Source organism: Pan paniscus, chromosome 7 (assembly GCF_029289425.2).
Source record: "Pan paniscus chromosome 7, NHGRI_mPanPan1-v2.0_pri, whole genome shotgun sequence".
NCBI classification, from domain to species: Eukaryota; Metazoa; Chordata; class Mammalia; order Primates; family Hominidae; genus Pan; species Pan paniscus.
This window is the reverse complement of record NC_073256.2, coordinates 81,922,969-81,936,972: the sequence shown is the minus strand read 5'-3', so window position 1 is coordinate 81,936,972 and position 14,004 is coordinate 81,922,969. Positions and strand designations below refer to the sequence as shown.

Sequence of the window (14,004 nt, the reverse complement as noted above, 5' to 3'; positions counted from 1 at the left end):
TTAGTGAAATGATAGGCTTTGGGGGCAGACCCAGCCTTGCTTTAGAAAAAGCTTTATCGTGGGGGGATTGAGAGATTTTAGTGATGTGAGCATTGTAAAGAATCAGCGGTGAGTGGGTGTAAGTTTTTGTTTTCCAATTTTCCAGAGGAGGGTCCACCTGGGAAGAATTTCATGAAATTTACAGAAATCTGAAAATTGCTTTTGAAGCTATTACAGGTACCTGGGGAGTCCTCCTTGGCCCCACAGGCTGACTACACTATCCAGATCTTAAGGGACTCTCATCTTTCCTAACTTCTAGGTTGCAGGATTCTGCAGAATTACTTCTGCAGCTTCCATTTGTAGCTATTGCTAAGTGGACCCATAGCTATATGGGATGTGGGGCTCTGGATTTCAGGTAGAAATGACCCTTTGTTTATTTGAGATGTTTGCTTCTTTAAATACTCAGCCATCTGACTCTCTAATTGTTTAGGATTAGTCATAAGTTAAGTAGGACAGGGAAGATGTTATAAATAGTTTATTGCATATCCATTCAAGAAATTTAGGCTAAGTTTATATATTTTACCTTCTGAAAGGAGAAAGCCTATGTGTTTATTTAAAGCATTGTAGATTTTTTCTCATTTAGAATATATGAGTCTAGTATAAAAATTGATTCTAGATGATTTATATGTAAGTTGCTCTTTTCTTCATACTTATTTTGCTACCTTTTTATTTCATGTTTTTTCTTAAGTATGACTTTGAGCCTTTAAAAGTATTTCCTTTATGTCTCTTTTGAATATCAAAAACAACATGAATTAAAAATAGAAGTCTACATATCAAGGAAACTTTGTATATATATTTCTTTGGAGTTAGGGGGTGATTTCTATCAGTACTCTCAGTTTATTTTACTGAACAGTATATTTTTGAGAAAGTGGATCATACTATGACCAATAAGACTTGACTATAAAACTAAAATAATACCAAAATATAATACTGATAAACATATAGGTGTCTAAAGGAAAATGTTGCATATTTCTACAGCAGGGCAATTAACCGTAGGACTTCTAAGAGGCCTATGTCACATAGGGCCCACACATTCCTCCATCTGCCAAGCCTTTAAATTTAGGCACCAGAGATCACCTGCAAAATGCAAGCATGTTATTGGGAGGGGCAATACAATAATACCTACCATCTGGTGTTGTTAGTTATCAAGTCACTGGCCTGTCTCCTAAGCGTAGCTCTGAGATAAGGGGAAAGAAGGAAGAGATCTGAGGAGACAATGTTGTTCTAGCCCACCTGGGGGAGAACCATGAAGTCCATCTCTGAGCAGCCAGCATCCCAGGAGGGAAAAGGAAGTCAGAGGGACCATGTGGGAGCCAGGGGGACCACACTGACTTCACAAGGTTGCTACGAGGCTGCAATTACCCATGTGGCAGATCCACTTGGAGTAAGTAATATTTTCAGTGGAAATTTATGTAAGCTCTGTCCAGTGTTTCATGGAGTTTCTGCAGGTAAAGGACTGTGTGATAATATTTCCAGTAAACAACTTCTTTAGAAATTCTGCAGCCCAGCAGCACCAAGCATGAGTTTGATGCAGGTAACTTGAGTGGACAACACATTCTGGGAAGACAGGTATTGGGAGTTCTCTTTGGCAGGTGTGAGTGGCATCTCAAGAGTGTTCCTGGAGTTCCCACTCTGAATGGCTGCCTGTGCTGAAAGCATTCTCACTGCAGCACGATAGAGAAATGCAGGAGTGTCTCATCATGACTTGAGACTTGCAAAAGACGTCAAGAATGAGAGTGGGTCAAAGATAAGGAACAGTGCTCAGTTGGGGTCTAAATGGTCTCATCCAGTGCCCTTTGGATGCTGCACACTGTGTTGGTGCCAATCACTTAGGATGAGTCTTTCCAGGTCCTTATGAGCCTCACAGCCTTGGTGAAGTGTGTTGTCAGATGGCTGATATTCATGACCCCAAGTGGAGAAAGAGGCTGTAGTTTGCCAGCCTGCTCCATCAGATTCCCAAAGGAGCTACCCTATAACCTCAGGGCAGTGCATTTATATAGACATCTTACTGAAGGATTGGCTCTTGGGCAGATAATTGTTCTTACTTTCTCTTTCTGCTCAACAAAAAGCGTAATGTGATGGAAGAGAAAATGACTTAGTGTGGTGAGGCCATGAATTTAATCTCATTCTAACAATTTAAAACTTATGTCATTCAGGACAATTAATTTAGTCTCATTGAATCCCATTTTTGAAGTGCAGATGATCATAATAATTGCTTCAGAGGGCTGTTGAGAAGATAAAATAAGGTCAGGAGTGAAAATTTGACATTAATCAAAATGTTTGTGAGGTTCCTAGTGGCATGAACTGGCTCCTGATCAGACAGTCAGCTTGAATATATACCAGACTTTCTGAAGGGAAAAGTTCCAGGGTTCCTCCTGAGTAGACTAAGCTTTGGGAGCACTTTCTATGAATTTTAGATATAAAAGAAACCTTAGAAATAATCTTGTATAGCCACCTTTTAAAAAAATTGTATTTAGAATTTAATTTTATGAAAGAAACGTCTGTATATACTTTTAAAATCAAATATTTATAACGAAAAGTAGCAATTTCCTACCCCACTGTGTCTCAAATTCCATTCCCTAGAAGCTAATATCCTGATAAATTCAAGGAATTCAATGTTATATGTTATCTAGTATGTACTGCTCTAATATATGAGTATTTAGTTTATTACACTCAACATTTCTCTACCCATCCTTCCAATATAGTCTTATCACTACATTTAGTTTCTCCATAGGATAACTTTGTAACTGTAAAACGTATATAATTTTATTTCTACATTTGTCATTGGGCTGTAATCCTTGATTCCACATTTTGATGAATCTTTGATTTTCACAACTTTGAAAGATGAGGCCATCCAACTTTTCCTTCACCCCTGTGCATTACTTCTCACTTCCCAGTCTTTATCATTTGAATTTTTATCTCTCTGTTGTTAAAAGTTGATGACATTTACATTTTATTTATGAGCACAATTGTGTCTCATGCCTTGTTTATAGGTTGTGTATAAAAGCTTAAAATCAATTAACAGTGTTTAGCTAAGTAAATGTGGTTTACTGTAGAATCAAGTGGAATACATTGATTAGTTTCCTGTTTTGTACAGCATTTTGTTTTTCCAAGAGTTTCTAATTGCCTTTATTTTTCTTCATAGCAATTCTGCCTTATCTTTTACTTATTTCAAAATGTTAAAATTATATTAGCTATTCTTTATTTTATTATTATTATACTTTAAGTTTTAGGGTACATGTGCAGTCTAAGAGCTTGACCTTGAAACTGTCAAGATCAGGAACTCTCCATTCCCCAGGGACTCTCTACTCTCCCCCCAGAAACTCTGTTCTTCCCTTCTGATCAACACTGGTTGACTTCTAGACTGGGGTTTGTATTTTTTATCTTGATATTTGCCTTTTTTGCTTTTCTGGGTTGAATCTCCTGTTTCCTGGATCCCAAGACTTCTATTTTCTTGATTTACTTGCTGGGCTGAGGCACACCCTTAAGTAATTCCCTAACAACAGGGTTGCTCCTAGATGTGTGGGGCCTCAGATAAATATTTTTTTGTGGGACCTTTTTCTAAATAAATAATTTGACTAAGAAAGTATTACAAAATTCATGGGCCCATGTGGGGTATAGTGTTTTATTGAAAATCACTCAGAATAATGGATAGAGATGAGGTACTTACATATTCATTACTTAATCAGTGCATGTGAAAATTCTTTCTTCATAATGTCCAGGCACTATCTCTGTGTTCTTGGCTAATTCCATATCTCCAGTCATGAAGAAAAGTAGCAATACTGTCATTACGCACAATGCCAAGTTCTTGGGAACTTGTTTACAATGAACAATATAGATCTGTACTACTTTTGCAATACAATTTATTGAAGTCTGGTTATATTGTTATAGATGATGCTGCACCATGAATACTGGCTTTCAATGACTTTCTCAAAAGTTGTTGCTGTGCTTCATTGTTGACGACCAAAAATGCAAGTCTTATCCAGAGTATGCAAGAAAATGTGAACAATAATTTGTTTTCTGATTATGTTGAATTTACTGTTTATAATCTGAACATAGAGCATGTCTTCCAACTCTATCTTCTCTTAAACTCTATGCTGTTATTACTACATTCCTAGACAGTGATTCTTTTAATGTTAACTGCACTCCTGCCTTCCACTCACTGCCACCAGTGGAGAGGACTAAATGAATGAGAAGAGCAGCCTCATTGGCACAAGGAACGTCTCTCATCAGGAATGGCTTCAACTGATCCAGGAGTGCTTGATATCCCCACATTTGTAGAGGCAGGGGAGGACATCAATTGGAAAAGCCCCTTGCTGTTGCAGAGCAAAGATCTTGAAAGCACCAGGTAGAGAAAGATGTAGCCATTGTCAAAAGACTGCCTGTTAGATGAATGGGGCAGTGGGATGACCACCCTGGGTTCAGTGGTAAAGTCAAATGGAGTAAAGGATGCCTGTTGCCACCCCAGCTGCACTTGGGTGCTGAAGATCAGAAGTGAAACTACAGAACAAATCCAGATGAGAGCTGACCTAGGGGCTTACACATATAGTTCAGGCCAAGGTTCAGTGATGGACCATCATCAGTACTCAGAGCACTGAACTTGTCCTGGGTGTGATGTATTTGAGAGTCACTTAAAATCATCATATCGCTGCCATTTTGGCCACCCAATCTCATAGGATTCTGTGAAATAAATATGGCACTGGGCAGCAGGAGCAATTCACTTGTCAGGAATCCCTCCTGGAATCAGGGCTTGGCCAAGGACTTCAAGCCAACCACCCAAGGCATGAATCCCAGAACTCCTGGGGGCATCTGGCAACTTCATGTGCAGAATATATCTTCTCTGACCTAGTGTGGCTGATGATGAGAGGTCTGATGCTGGTTGAAGTTCTTGGTTTTCACAGGTATCTTTTACATTTCTATCTTTCCTGCTAAACCTTCTCAGTATCTTCTATTATGGATGTATTGAAGTTTTATAGTGATGGGTCCAGATGTGTGTGTGTATGTCTGCATTTGTATGCACATATGTGAGTTGTCAACTTGAGCACTTGGGTACTTGATTGGCTTCTTAATTTGGATACTCATGTCCTTTGACTCTGGGACAATCCTTTGTGATAATTCTTTGATTTCTTTCTTTTTGTTTTTCTCTTTTTGTCACTCCTATTGATCAGATGTGGGGCCTCTCGGACTGATCCTCAACACATCTTACCTTTCTCATTTTCTTACATCTTCTTGCCTTTGTTCTACAACATTGGTTTTATTATATTTTACCTACTATTAGAATTTCGGGCTCATATATTTATTTTTCAATAGTTTTTCCTTGTTAGCTAGTTGTACTTTGTTGATGCAATTTTTTTTTTACTACTGTTTCTAAGAATATTTATTAAAGAGTTTTTAAAGGTTAAATTGTGTTTCCAAATTATTTCTCTTCTTTCCAATGTTGCATATGCTGCTTGTTAATCTTGATTTCTCTCTTTTGTGTTGTAGATGTTCCTCAGAGATCTTTGGGTGTTACGTCACATTTAAGAGCCAGACAATAGCTGATCTTGAGCTGTGTGTTGTGCGTGTGTGAGGTGGGGGTGGGTGGGTGGGGAACAGTGATTGTAGGTTGGCAGTTCCCTTTAATGTGATGCAGGGGAGTGGGCAATAATTCTGGGGACCCATAATTACCAGATTGGAGGTCTTTTCTCTGTGTTCATCCCATTTCTTTGGAGAAGAACCCTCTCATTACTTGCATAGTGGGTGTATTAGTTTTCTTGGGCTGTTATAATAAAGTATTACAGACTGGATGGCTTAAACAACAGAAATTCATTTTCTCACAGTTCTGGAGGCTGGAAGTCTAAGATCAAGGTGTTGGCAGAGTTGATGTCTTTTGAGGCCTTCCTCCATGGTTTGCGGATGGCTGCCTTCTCTCTGTGTCCTTATACGACTTTTCTCTGTGCATGTGCATCGCTGGTGTCTCTCTGTGTGTCCTAATCTCCTCTTCTTATAAGGACATGAGTCAGATCAGATAAGGGCTTACTCTAAAGGCCTCATTTTAACTTAGTTACTTCTTTAATGGCCCCATCTCTAAATGCAGTCACATTCTGAGGTACTGGGGATTAGGTCTTCAACATATAAATTTTGAGGAGAAAAATTCAGCCCATAACAGTGAGGTAGATGGATATCCGTTAGTCTTCAAATATGGAGAATGTTTCAGAGTGGGAGATCAACTCTTGGGTGTAGACTGGAGTTTCTTAACTTTGAGATTTTTGACAATTTTGAGCTGTATAACTCTTTGCCAAGGAGGCTGTCCTGTGCATAGTAGGATGTTTAGCAGCATCTCTGGCTTCTAACCCCCAGGTGTCAGGAGCACCTCCCAGTCATGATACTCAAAGATGTCTCCAAACATTGACAAATGTCCCCTGAGGGTGGGGCAAAATCATGCCAGTCCAGAATCAATCTGTGGCTTGCTCCGATGCTTAATTATAACTGGTGTTCCAGAATCCCAAGTCTCTCCAAGATTCAGTAAGGTGCATGGCTGTATTTATTTCTTTGTTACTGTCTCCTGTGGCTTCCTCCACCTTGTTTGATCAGTCAGCACCTACCCAATGACCCAATGTCTTTCCCCCTGGAAATGTATTGATATCCTGCATCCACAGTGGGTTCTTATGGTTAAAGAGCTTAGCCTTTGTTTTTACAAATATCTTAGAAGGATCTTAAGAGGGCACATAAATAGGGATGTATGGAGGGGTAATGCCCTATATTTAAGTAAAGACTCTCTACCCCGCTCCCCAAATTATAAATGAGAAAATGGAGACTCAGGGAGAAGAGGCAATTTGCATACAGTTGCATTTAAAAATAATAAAAAAAAAGGCAGGATTGAAACCCAGTTCAATTGGCTCCCAGTCCACGGCCATTGCCACTAACTTGACTCTGTGGCTTCAGCGTGACGACATTGGTAACATGGCTATTTTCTTCAGAAGTTTCCACTCTTTAAAGGAAAAACAATTCTGAAAAATTTATTGAATTCTGAAAAATAATAAACCCAGGCAACAGTAAAAGTTTTGGGGGAACATTTTACCCTAACTTTTTGAATTTCTTTTAAGAATAAACTCCAATATTAATAAATGTTTAAAACTGGGATGGTTGAGAGTGGGTGGCTATTATTCTCCATCCTCTGTTAAATGATTACAGATAAAATAATGATTTCATTCATTCATTTATTCAATTTTTTTAAAAAAGCTATTACGTTGAACTCTTAGGATGAGGACAAGCCTTACAATGGTGTGTGAGTGTGAGTGTGTGTTCATGCATACACTCACATCCCTGTGTCTGAGTGTTGTGGGTGTGTGTGATGTCTGTGCATTTGTATGTGGTATGTATTCATATGCATGTGTATTGGGTACACTAAATTTGGGTTTGCACAGAAAAGAATAAACAGAATTGTACTGGAATAGTCTACCTAGTGCTTCCTCTAAGAACAGCACACAGCTCATTCAGTTTTGCTGATTTTCATCCTCTGCATCCACAGAGCACACTGAGGTCTCTCCTATCACCTTGACAATGGGGATTTGACCCCAACCATCTCCACCACAGTTGGACTGACAGGCAGCAGATGGTGCTCATCAAAGACAGCTCTGAGGAGGCTTTCGGAGACACCCAGGTGCCAGGCTGGTGTGAGAGAGTCGCATGACTGGGCTGCTAAAGGCACTGGATCCTAGGCTAGGAGGAGAAAGGGTGCTGTGAACTGGAGTTGCCAGAGATCCAGAAGAGGGACAGCTGCCTGGAGATGAGACTGCAAGGGAGAAAAAGCACAGCTTTAGAAGAAGGAGAGTGGGGTTCAGTCATCTTCTTACCACATGGGCTCATTCATTTTGTTTCTTCAAATATTAAAAATTTGATGATAGAATTTCTGTTTTCTTTTTCAATATTGCCCATAGGGCCCAGCAGATAGTTTCTGAATGCTAGTTGACCGATAGATGTACCCTATTCTCTGTTCCAATAGTACTAACATGAGGATTTCATTCATCAGGCATTCAACAAATAGTTATTGAATGTCTACTTTGTGACAAGCAGCATTTAACTCCAGTTACAACAGTGAACACAACAGACAAAAATCCCTGCCTTTAATGAGGCTTACATCCTTGGGTGGAAAATAACAAAAAATCAGATAATTCAGTGAGATAGAATGTGAGTGCCAAGGAGAACAAGCAGAAAGGGAGAGTTCAAGTGTGCAGGAGAAAGCGGTTGAAAATTTTTGAGAGGGTGGTCCGGGAAGGCCTGAGTGAAGATCTGAGTGAAGGCCTAAAGATTTCCTAGGCTGGAGATGAGAGGAACTTTCTGTTGGGATCACTTTGTATCAGACCCAGCACATCAACACATCGCCACCTACAAAGTGCTTGCTTTTGGGAAACATCTTTCTTTACTTCTCAGAAGAATCCATGTTCTTGCTTTTGTGTTAGCCAACTCCTTCTTGAAGCTCTGGCTCTGCCTCCAGCCCTTACCTTAGTTCAGATAATGACAATTGTAGTTACAAAGTGCTTAACTCTTATGGAAGCACTGGATTCCACCAGCCTGTCTCCTTCAGTATAGTCTGTAGAATATCTGTAGTATAGTCTGTAGTATGTCTGTCTTATGCAGTTGAGATAAGGACTGAGATATGCCCTGGTCTCCTGCAGTACCTTCAGGCTTATTAGGGTGGGGAAAAATTCCACCCTGGTAAATTTGTGGTCAGACCAGTTCTCTGCTCTCGATCCCTGTTTTCTGTTGTTTAAGATGTTTATCAAGACAATACGTGCACTGCTGAACATAGACCCTTATCAGTGGTTCTGCTTTTGCTCTTTGCCCTGTGATCTTTGTTAGACACTTATTAGTAGCTCTGCTTTTTGCCCTTTGAAGCATGTGATCTTTGTACCTACTCCCTGTTCTTACATCCCCTTCCCTTTTAAAACCCTTAATAAAAACTCCCTCCTCTGAGACTCAGGCGGGCATCACAGTCCTACTGATATGTGATGTCACCCCTGGCGGCCCACCTGTAAAATTCCTCTCTTTGTACTCTTTCTCTTTATTTCTCAGCCAACTGACACTTATGGAAAATAGAAAGAACCTATGTTGAAATATTGGGAGCAGGTTCCCCTGATACCTCTTGTTCTTAACATGCCTTGATGTTCTTGCTCTGTCTTCAGTCCTTACCATTGTTCAGATAATGTGAACTGCACTTAGAAATCACTTAACTTTTCCAGAAGCCAAAGTAAGGACATCACATACATCTACGCATTTAATCCTCACAGCAATACCTCTATGAGGTAGGTCCTGTTTTCCTCATTTCACCAATGAAGAAACTGAGACACAGAGAAGTTCCATGAGCTACGTAGCCACATAACTAATAACCCAGAGAGCTGGGATCTGGATCTGGGAAGGCATGGGTCTGTTAATCAAGCTGTTTGACAGCTTCTTTGGCACCTTGGGCTGCTCCCAGCAGACCCAACTCAGTTGGAAGATTTCTGACTGGTGTCTGTGTCCTTGCCATCCCAGCATTGTACCTGGCACACAGTGGACACCCAATATGCTCATTATCATCTTTATTTGACATGTCCATCTAGCCCAACAAGCTTGAGTGTGTTCTCTAAAATATACATCCTCCCATGTATTTTCCCTGTAAAAAGCCCTCATTGACTCTGTCCACCAAGGACCACATCTCAGGTTCAGGAGCAGGCCTTTGCTGACATGTCTAGCTTTACCTGTGAGAGCTTTCCTGTGTGCACAACTTCATACTCTCTAGGAAACCACTTGTAGTTTCTGGAACACTGGGAACTTCCTCACAGCTTTGCTTATGTTGGGAGCACCCTGTCTAGAATGAGCCCCGTTCTGCTGCTCGTTGGCCAGCTCCCGATCCTCTTTCCAGTCTCATGGCAGGCATTGCCTCCTCTGGGAGCTTTTCTTGAACCCTTCCTCCTTCCCCCACCAGAGGTAGATTCCCTCCTCCGTACCTGCAGAGTGCTCATCATAAATGTTGTCTTTAATGCTTCTTCCTCCAGTGGGCAGAGGATACCTCAAAGGCAGCAGGACATTCACCTGTTCATTTTTATCTTCACCTCTAGCACAGGCTCTAGGGCATAGTAGACGCTCAGTAAATGTTGGGGTTGAGTAATAACTGTTTTCAGTACTATCTGGCTGGTTGGCATTCAGAGGTCAGAACCTAAATTGGGGCCTTTCTCTGGATACAAGTGTATCAGCTGACGGAAAAGTTACAGAAACAGAAGTCACCTGTGTCAGGTTGACTTTGGCAGGGTAACCTTTGCTGCCTGGCAGTCCCTTGGATAATATAAGAAAATTTTGGCAAAACAGTGTTACCTGTGCTTGGCTTTGAGAATCCTCCCAAATGGTGGAGAAATAAGAAGCAAGACTCACAGCAAAGGCAGAATGCTAATCAGCTCCCTGTGTCTTGTCTTGTGTTGGAAGAAAAAGAATCATGCAAATGTTGCCTAATTGTTTACTTCATTATGTGAGCGTGTTCCTCACCTCATTATGCACAGAATTTGCAAGTTGCTTTCTACCTTCCTCCCATTTCAAATAGCTGATCTGAAACTTCATCAAAGATTCATATTAATTAGCAAGCCTCCATATAGCAAATATTAATTTGGAAACTGATGTGAGGCATCAACATCAACTTATAACATCCATTATAGAAAGAGAAAGTGCAAATCTTTCCCAGGCCCTAAGATGTGGGGAGGTTTGGCTCTATTTTGAGGATCTGCATAAGCACATTTGTTAGTAGGTTGTAACCATTGCTCCTGGGAATGGCCCCACTAAGGATGGACAGAATGGATGTGGAGCATGGTTTTTACAGAAGAGGTGTAAGGATTAAAATTGATGAAGGAAACCCAGCAGCAAACAGAAGAATTACTATGGATAATGCTCAGGTAAGTTTCCAGGGATGCTCTGGCTGAGCCTGCTGGTTTAGTCTTCTCTTGAACAACATGAGCATAAACGGTGAATATTCCTCATGATCACACCTTGTAGTCAGTGCTGAGGGAAGAGGCAAGCTGGTAGCATGGCATACATATGGGGTTCTCCCTTCACAACCATGTGATGCTGTCCCACCCCTCCCCAGATTGAGAAGGAGGAGAGAAAGGGAAAGGAGGGGCTCTTTGGGAACCCCAACACCCCTCCACATATCAGCTGGGAGACATCAGCCAAGTTACTTACCCATTCTGAGCTCCGCTTCTTCTATGGAATGTGGATAATCACTTCTACTTCCTAGCAGAGTTCCAAGAGAGAGGATGAGAGAAAAAAAAAAAAGAAAGAAAGAAAACACATAAAACTTCTAGAAGAATCATAAACAAGAGAAGCCATGATTGCACTTTTTTTGACCAAAAGAGAAGGAGCTGTAGTGCCCCAGAGTTCCCAGAGGAAAAGTCTCAGTGGTTAGTTCTGAGAACTGCTTAGCCCCTTTTAGTTCCTGTATTGGTCAGGGTTCTCTAGAGGCACAGAACTAATAGGACAGATGTGTACATGAAGAGGAGTTTATGAAGGAGTATTGACTCACATGATCACAAGGTGAAGTCCCACAATAGGCCGTCTGCAAGCTGAGCAGCAAGGAAGCCAGTCTGAGTCCAAAAACCTCAAAAGTAGGGAAGCCGACAGTGCAGCCTTCAGTCTGTGGCCGAAGATCTAAGAGCCCCTGGCAAAACACTGGTGTAAGTCCAAGAGTCCAAAAGCTGAAGAACTTGGAGTCTGATATTCAAGGGCAGAAGGCATCCGGCACAGGGGAAAAGTGAAGGCTGGCAGACTCAACACGTGTTCTTATCTTATTTTCCAACTTTGGCCCGCTTTTATTCTAGCCACACTGGCAGCTGATTAGATGGTGCCCAACCAGATTGAGGGTAGGTTAACCTCTCCCAGTGCACTGACTCAAATGTTACCTCCTTTGGCAACACCCTCACAAACACACTGAGGAACAATACTTTGCATCCTTCAATCCAATCAAGTTGACACTCAATATTAACCATCACAGTTCCCCTGGAAGATTTCTGATAAAACCCCAGCAGATACAAATGGGATTGGCATTTTTGTATTTCGTAAAAAACCTAAAACCTCAATTTTCAGCCATTGTTAATGTTTATTCTTCATCTTCTTCTTGGTTCTTAGTCAACTACTTTGCTCAAAGAACCTAGGGGCTTAGTATTGGAGAGTTGATGTGGCTTCAGGGGCTTGACACTGCTTTGGGGATGTGAATGAAACTTGCATGGACACAAGGGCCCTACATTGAGCTATCTCTTTCTTGGTGCCCCCAACCCCATTCTGACCAGGCTCACCTCACTCACTCAGCACCAGGGGGTCAGCCCATATGTGGGAGAATGAGTGCCTCACCAGTACAATGCTCTTTGATCAGGAGCTGCCTCCATGATTAGATGCAGAAATGACAGCAGAAAGGAAACAACAGCTCTTTTAAAGAAATCCAAACCACCCAGCCTCAGGCAGTTTGGTGAAGAAACTTCTCTTTCCCCCGTCCATGAAGAGTTCAAGGGCCCAGGAAGGTGGCTTTTTAAAAAGCACTCCAAAAGCCAAGTAAATATATCTGTGCATTTTCTAAACTAAGACCAGTGGAGTGACATACTGTTTGTAAGTGCTTGAAGGGTATAAACTTTAAAAAGCTGAGAGGGAAGGCTGAAGGGCTGCAGAAGAAACTGTATCTTAGAGTATCTAGTGGAACAGGATGAACACAAAATTATCAAGGAAATTAAGTCTGGAAGAGGCCTGCTCATCTGGGGCTGGCCTCCTGGGAAGGCATGAAGAGAGCTGTATCTGTGCTGTCCCCATCTCCTTGTTGCAGGAAGTCAGGGACCCTGAATGGAGGGACCAGCTGGAGCCACAGCAGAGGAACATAAATTGTGAAGATTTCATGGACATTTATCAGTCCCTAAATAATACTTTTATAATTTCTTATGCCTGTCTTTATTTTAATCTCTTAATCCTGTTATCTTCGTAAGCTAAGGATGTACGTCATCTCAGGACCACTGTGATAATTGTGTTAACTGTATAAATTGATTGTAAAACATGAGTGTTTGAACAATATGAAATCAGTGCACCTTGAAAAAGAACAGAATAACAGTGACTTTTAGGGAACAAGGGAAGACAACCATGAGGTCTGACTGCCTGCGGGGTTGGGCAAAAACAGCCATATTTTTCTTCTTGCAGAGAGCCTATAAATGGATGTGCAAGTAGGAGAGGTATCACTAAATTCTTTTCCTAGCAAGGAATATTAATAATACCCTGGGAAAGGAATGCATTCCTGGGGGGAGGTCTATAAATGGCCGCTCTGGGAGTGTCTGTCTTATGCTGTTGAGATAAGGACTGAGATACATCCTGGTCTCCTGCAGTACCCTCAGGCTTATTAGGGTGGGGAAAATCTCTGCCCTGGTAAATTTGTGGTCAGACCAGTTCTCTGCTCTCTAACCCTGTTTTCTGTTGTTTAAGATGTTTATCAAGGCAACACGTGCATAGCTGAACATAGACCGTTATCAGTAGTTCTGCTTTGCCTTTGTCCTGTTCCCTCAGAAGCATGTGATCTTTGTTTTGCTTTTTGCCCTTTGAAGCACATGATCTTTGTGCCTACTCACTGTTTTACACCCTCTCCCCTTTTGAAATCCTTAATAAAAAACTTGCTGGTTTGAGCCTCAGGCAGGCATCATGGTCCTACCGATACGTGATGTCACCCCTGGCAGCCCAGCTGTAAAATTCCTCTCTTTGTACTCTTTCTCTTTATTTCTCAGCTGACTGACACTTATGGAAAATAGAAAGAACCTACGTTGAAATACTGGGGGTGGGTTCCCCCCATATCTCAAGCTGGAGAAAAAGAGGATCCTCCAGAGATCCAATCAGGGAGACAGACAAGATTAGTAAAAGGGGAGTTTTAAAACTTATGATGAATGATTCTTTTCTATTACCCTGACCTTAGAAAGAGAGACCAAGAATGGAATGATA

At 41.3% G+C, this 14,004-nt stretch overlaps 1 long non-coding RNA gene across 1 annotated transcript; it reads right to left on the bottom strand.

Annotated features, from left to right (window-relative positions):
* Window positions 1-6,466: 6,466 nt before the first annotated feature.
* Window positions 6,467-12,987, bottom strand: LOC100991263 (uncharacterized). Its single transcript, XR_004672933.3, has 3 exons — window positions 11,227-12,987; window positions 10,008-10,126; window positions 6,467-7,813 (listed from the first exon to the last, which is right to left on the bottom strand). It is a non-coding gene; the product is annotated as an uncharacterized LOC100991263 (long non-coding RNA).
* Between the last annotated feature and the right edge of the window lie 1,017 nt (window positions 12,988-14,004).